Source organism: Cephus cinctus, unplaced genomic scaffold, assembly GCF_000341935.2.
Source record: "Cephus cinctus unplaced genomic scaffold, Ccin1 Ccin1_scaffold0006, whole genome shotgun sequence".
NCBI classification, from domain to species: Eukaryota; Metazoa; Arthropoda; class Insecta; order Hymenoptera; family Cephidae; genus Cephus; species Cephus cinctus.
This window is the reverse complement of record NW_014332757.1, coordinates 64,296-71,188: the sequence shown is the minus strand read 5'-3', so window position 1 is coordinate 71,188 and position 6,893 is coordinate 64,296. Positions and strand designations below refer to the sequence as shown.

Genomic DNA, 6,893 nt, shown 5'->3' with positions numbered 1-6,893 from the left:
AACAAATTACACTTCACTCATGAACGGATTCGGAAAGTTTCAATATATTTGTTTCTATTACGTATGTTTCTTCGACTTTCCATCATATACATATTTTACTTACATAGAACCTTTGGCAGGTGTTCGCCTCCAATTTTCTTCGTTTTCACATATGTTGTAGTACTCGATAAACTAAGCGATATGTATTTTTTTCGAAAATTGTGGTACTAAACACCTATTTAATTATTTCACATATAACAGTGGTATCTTTTACAATGAAACCAGCTGGAAAAATTTCCTCACAATGAGAGATCAAAAATGTGGTTTTTTCAAATTGTCCAATAATTTTTATGGGGGTGAACTACCCCAAAATTATTTTTCATTATATACCAATCAGAATGATTAGTTCCCGAATTTGACTATTGTCCAAGCAGTCTGTCTTGGGGCACCGACCGAGTCGTCACGGGCTGGCTGGTGCTCCCGTTCTATCTGTTGATAATTTTTCTAGCTGTGTTTCGACACGGTATGGAAAGTTTTCGCCCGTGTAGTTGCCTAGCTTGCGGATGCATGAGCGAAAGGTGGACGGCCAAAGGTAACGTAGGTTAGTTCTCGGATTTTTCGTTATCGGTGTCAAGTTAAGAAGAATACCTCACAGTATAAAATTAGAAGTTGCTGTGGAGTGTTTTTGTCGACTCACATGTCTTTATCTATAGAATGAAGGCTGACTCATAGTGAATAATCGTTCAGTGTTGTTTTAAACGTGGTAGAGTTAGAACGTGTAATTTCATTAGTTTCATCTTTTCTACAGTGAAACATAACCAGTTATCTAGTTTGAAACACGGCATTAAATTCGTTGAATGTAATAAAACTTCTGTTATTTCTGTTCCAAACCATGAATATTTTGGATAGTGAGGTTAAGAACGTAGAGCAGCAACTGGCAGATAATTCCCAAAAAATATTAATGCGCGGTGTAGATTATTTCAATGGCGTGGATATTTTAGAAGAAGATACTTTAGACTTTGAAGAGCCATATAAAGACTGGGAGTCTTTGGATGTGGAAGACACACATGCAGAATGGACCCCTAAACTTGGTTTACAGCAGATGAACCTGCTTGTACGAAAGATGATGAATATATTGGCTTCGATTATAAGCAAAGAGCAGTAGAATTTTGCAGACATTCCTTCGTGTCATAGTCTGAAGCCCGTATTCGGAACTCGCTTTTAGTGCTAATAGCGCGCTTTTAAATTTTTTCTTAGTGACTTTTAACTACAAGCAACTCTGTTAGTAACTTTAAGAGCGAGTTGTGAATACGGGCTTAAAAGTATAACGGAATCAAAAATGTCGCACATACCTCTTCGAAATAAGAAATCGGTATACATCAAGGGGCTGAACTTTTACGGTCGTGCCTTTTGGTATAACATGAGAATAATATTTTTCCCAGCAATTGTTACTTGCCATACAACTTCTGGATAATGTCCAGTCCAAGAGTCTATGAATAACACACTTGTGGGTCCTACGTTTGGAAAGAAAACGTGCTCCAGCCAGCTTCGAAAACGTTCTATGGTCAAAATTATTCGTATGTTAAAATTAATAAACGGAATAAATATGTGGTTGAAGTGCTTCAAGTACGGAACGTTCAAATCAACAAGATTTTTTACAAATTTATTGTAAACTTAATTGAAAATTTCACTTCCGGTATATTCACATATACTCACTACTAGTAGCGGATGGTTTCAAAATAGTAACTGGCGTTCGATTCGAACTTATATTTTTTTCAGGTTTAGCCTCGAGCCGCAGCCTCCTCTCTTTAAAAAGTACTAAAATATTGGTTCTTTTTCAAAATATCAATTTATACAAGGATATGTTTAGAAAAATATTTTTACACAAAATAGAGTTGAAAAAAATTGTTTCGTTGATTTGAACATTCAGAACTTCAAGTACATGAATAAATACTTTTATTACTCAAAATTCTGAAAAATAAACATATTTACTTGACCAGATTTTTTGTAGCTAGCAAGGCGTTCCAAGTTTTGATGCAGCTAGAAAAGCGTTGATTGACCGAAAAATGGTTACTTCCACAATGGGCCCAAACTTTCCATTTTGTTCTTTTAATACAAGAAAAAGTGGAAATAGAAGCTTTCCATCTACAGAAATCATGGGCTGAATAATATAGCTATGGGTTGTAGAAGAAATAGATTGGGCTAGACATTCCACTTGTCGTGTATCTTCAATTACTAATGTTCGTCCTGAATGCATCTCTAACTGGAATCCACTTTGATCCGAGTTATAAACATTCTTCCTCTCATTTTGAGTGATGTGCGGTTTCACTTGATTCGTAAACTTCTCCGTTTACTATCAAAGCTTCCTTATCTTCTAACGTTTTTATGATGATAAATTTATTAACTTTTCTTGGTGTTATTTGGTGAGTTTTTTTTAAACCGCCACACCTACCAGTTCAATGCTTTAAATCATGAATCTTCGAAACCAAGAATTTTTTTAGCATGCAGAGCCCATTTTTTAGGTCTATATCATGGACTATTATATCATCATCAATTGAACTTTTAAAATTGTTCAACGTGTAGTCTGCAATACGATGTAAATTTTCCATATAAGGTACTTACCTCCTTTATTTACTTGTCCTGCCCATCGCCTCAATTGACGTTCTGATGTTACTTGTTTGAATCGATGTTTAACGACACTTATTGGACGATTACTTTTTGCTGTGGAGCTTCTCCAAAATTCTACTGCTCTATGCTTATAATCGAAGGCAATATATTCGTCATCTTTTTTACAAGCAGGTTCATCTGCTGTAAACCAAGCTTAGGGGTCCATTCTGCATGTGTGTCTTCCACATCCGAAGACTCCCAGTCTTTATATAGCTCTTTAAAGTCTAAAGTATCTTCTTCTAAAATCTCCACGCCATTGAAATCATCTACACCGCGCATTAATATTTTTTGGAAATGATCTGCCAGTTTCTGTTCTACGTCATTAACCTCACTATACGGAATATTCATGATTTGGAACACAAATAACCAGTTAGCTGTGGCGCTCCCTTTTGCGAGCGCGCACCTATATATGTTGCCGAAATCGAGCGATGACGAGTATACTCGTCAATCACAGTTAACTGGATAACAAAAGTTTTATTACATTCAACGGATTTATTGCCAGGGTGTACTTCCGAAAAGCACATACCGCCGATCGATCTGAAATTTGGTTTAATAACGTATTTTGACCTTCTAATCACGAATATCGTATCGAAAATTGGCGCAAACGCCATTTTGAGTATGAAAATCAAAGAAGAACCTCTTTTCGTTCGGTGTGCATAATCGCGCATTCCTAACCGATTTAGACTATTTTAGCATTCCCCAGAAAGGGTATGTGTGTGTGTACAGCAGAGATTAGGAACTGTGGGGCTGTGGGGTAGGTACGTTCTTTTCAGGTAAACTTTTCTTCGTTTATTATACTTTGCGTCTCTATACGGTATCATCGATCGGTTCTATTACAATCGGTGTGATTCAAGATATCGGAGGAATTGACTTGAGGATGTGGAAGCCAACAACTTCCTGCTACGGATGATGCGAGATTTGAGATTGCGGAAGCCAACACTTCCTGCTACGGATGATGCGAGAGCGATCACTCTCTGCTAATTTTGTCCAGGGTAGCTAAACGCTGCGCTACTGGACTAAGTTGCTGAAACGAAATAGAATCACAGAGTCCTCAACGAACGGTGTGATCCTACAAAAAATGGTTCTCTCTCGGATGAGAGAAGCTGGATATTAGATGCAGTATTCCGGATGCAGGATACAAAATTATATGTTGATGGCGAAGAAGACGAAGAAGACCACAATCCGCACCATCGACGGATTAATTATTTACCCGGTCCTACGTTTTTTACATGCGAGTTGCCTTGGCCACCTAGTGGCGCGGCAGCGAACTAGTGCTCGCTCGGATACCCCGTGTCTGGTTAGGGACTCTTGTCACAAAGTCAACTACGTTTAAAATAACACTGAACGATTATTCACTATTAATCAGCCTTCATTCTATAGATAAGGACGTGTGAGTCGACAAAAACACTCCGCAGCAACTTCTAATTCTATACATATAAAAATAGTACAACTCCATAGTGACAAGATTTGAATTTTTACGATGAAATTTTTTTTTCGTAGGCAACATGTTTAAGGGTTAATACCCCCTAAATATGCACCTTTAAGGTAATTCTGCTGCTACGCAGGGGTCAAGAGCCCTAGCGACTATATGTTGAAAATTAAGCACCTAGAATATTATAGTAATTAGTTGCATAAATAATTCCGATTTTTTAATAATGTGCCTTAATTATAATATCCCGACTTTTGTTACAAAACTAATTTTAAATCCTCGCTTGAATCAATTCATATTATAGCTATATCGCATAATGTATTGTTGCCAAGCTTTTGCCCCATGTTCAGAGCGACGTAATTCCAAGCGAGCCGCTCCTTCCCAACTTATTATCGTCTCGATAATGTTATTTATCGCTTGAGATGTCCGGTAACTCTACTTCTTTTTTTTATCGGACATGATCTGTAACGTCTAACAAACAGGAGATGCTTTTTATATTTCCGCTATCTTTGATCTAAGTATATAAATTATTAACGAATAAATGCCACTGATTGCTCCAGTCATAAGGTCCCGTATAAAAATGTCGATTTTCAACAATTAATTATTCTCTCAAATGACCGGTAAACGGGCTTGACATTTTCTTGACATTTAATTGAATACTTAAACTTTTATATATAAAAAATTGAGGTGCAACAGTTTAATTTACGTAGACAGCAGAACTACCTTAACGAAAGTAAGTCGAAACTTTGTCAGCTCAATGTCTATAGGTACTCAAATTACATTTGAAATAAATGCTAATGTAAGGCGTCTTATAAACGTGTCAACGTATGTCATATAAGTTCCTTCATTCTACGGAAACATACCAACAATAAATTGCACTTACGGATGGTTAACCCTTAGAAAATGATTTTTCGTGAAAATGCAAAAGCACTTTATTTAATTATCGCGACTAACATATTTTTCCGAATTTTTTGGCTTGAATTTGCTTTTGTTTAGCGATTTTTTTATAATGAAAAATAACTTTGGGGTTGTTCAGACCCATAAAAGTTATTCGACAAATTTGAGAAAATCACATTTTTGATCCCTCATTGTGAGGAAATTTTTTCAGTTGGTTTCATTGTGAAAGATATCGCTGTTATATGTGAAATAATTAAATAGGTGTTTAGTACCACAATTTTCGGGGGCAGTTTTCACTCTCAAAAACCTGATTTGGGCCGATAAGAAAAAATACGTGTCGCTTAGTTTATTAAGTACTACACATTATATGTGAAAACGAAGAAAATCGGAGGCGGACACCTACGAAAGGTTCTTTGTTAGTTACATCTATCTTCATTAATATTCCAATTAATAAATTCGTGAAACAGTTGATTACTTTACAAAAATACTCGAGTTAGACTCAAATCTTTTGAAAAAAAGATGATTGCGTTTTGTAATACTTTTGTAATACTTTTGTCCGATCATTCTTTTCAATAACAATATAAATAGACGTTCCATCTATAAATCTATTGTCTTCGTCCTTCTAATTTTACCTGTGAATAGTAGCTCAGCTGCAAATAACGAAGTGTCCAAATCATGTTAGTTAGGTGGAACATGGCAACGAACTTCTAAGGGAGCAGCACATAAGGGATGATGCAGCTCGATTGAACTAAAACCATAAATTAGTACTTGCACGATAATTAGAGTCAATACCATCGCACGTTGCTACTCCTTCTCCTATATGTATGCCCTTTTATTGAATCGTATTAAACGTTAATGTGCTGCATAAATTCTCATTGTTTGTAATAATTGTGATCACTAAACGGTAACAAAAAGCATGCTAGTTATTATTCGACTAACAATGATATTCGATAGAAATTAATAGTTACCTTCAATAGTTACTTGCACTATTGCGGTCTAATAATGGTTCAAAGCACATTATACAAGATTAAAAATTATTTTGACACCATTTTCGCAATAATTAACCAAATATTGAAAGAATAATGCGATCCGAAAATTTTCGAGTTTTTCAAATTTGCCAAAAAAATTTCGCCTCGTATTACTCTTTCAGTTTGTGGTTAATTGTTGCGAAATTAGTGTCAAAATTATTGTTAACTTGCAAAATATGCACTGAACGTTACTTTGAAAAAGAATCTTTTCCAAAATCCTGTTATATACGATATTCATTGATATTTTATTCGTATGGTAATGAGAGTTCCGTAATCCGAAAGAAACGTGTATCGATTATTATATAAAATATTTTTACATAAACATGCAGCTAATTATTCTGAAATTTGATTCAAGAAATAAATGATAGTCTATTATACACTTCATATAAAAAGTAACTATTATCTATTTAATTAGGGTTACCGTAGAAATATGTACCTTCAACGTCTGGAAAAATTTGAGACCGGGTACAATCTGTATTACTCTGAAATTTATAAATGACTTATGCACAACATTTGATAATAGTTAACTTAAATCGCTACTAATGTCTAGTAACAATATTCTCTTATTATAACTACATTAGACTTTACTAATCGCTGCAACTTGTTTTAAATTTACCTTGTATTCTAAATACACTAGCAATCTTTTTTGATTGTATACCTGTAGCTACTTACAAAAATAAATAGCAGAATAAAAGTGGGAAGAAAAGTGAATTATGTTCAAATTATTAAATAAAATATTATGCAAACACCAAGATCTTACTGTGCGGAAATCATCAATAGTAACCAGAAATTATGAGAGAAACGACAAGTGACTGCGGATGGAGTGCAGTCACATGGGAGGAGGGCACTTAATGACTCTTCTGTGAAAGTACCCCCCCCCCCCCCCCACCCCC

At 35.3% G+C, this 6,893-nt stretch overlaps 1 long non-coding RNA gene across 1 annotated transcript; it reads left to right on the top strand.

Moving 5' to 3' along the window:
* The first annotated feature begins 732 nt into the window (after positions 1 to 732).
* On the top strand, positions 733 to 3,876 carry LOC112494205. Its single transcript, XR_003059419.1, has 3 exons — positions 733 to 838; positions 3,149 to 3,404; positions 3,501 to 3,876. It is a non-coding gene; the product is annotated as an uncharacterized LOC112494205 (long non-coding RNA).
* The last annotated feature ends 3,017 nt before the right edge of the window (positions 3,877 to 6,893 follow it).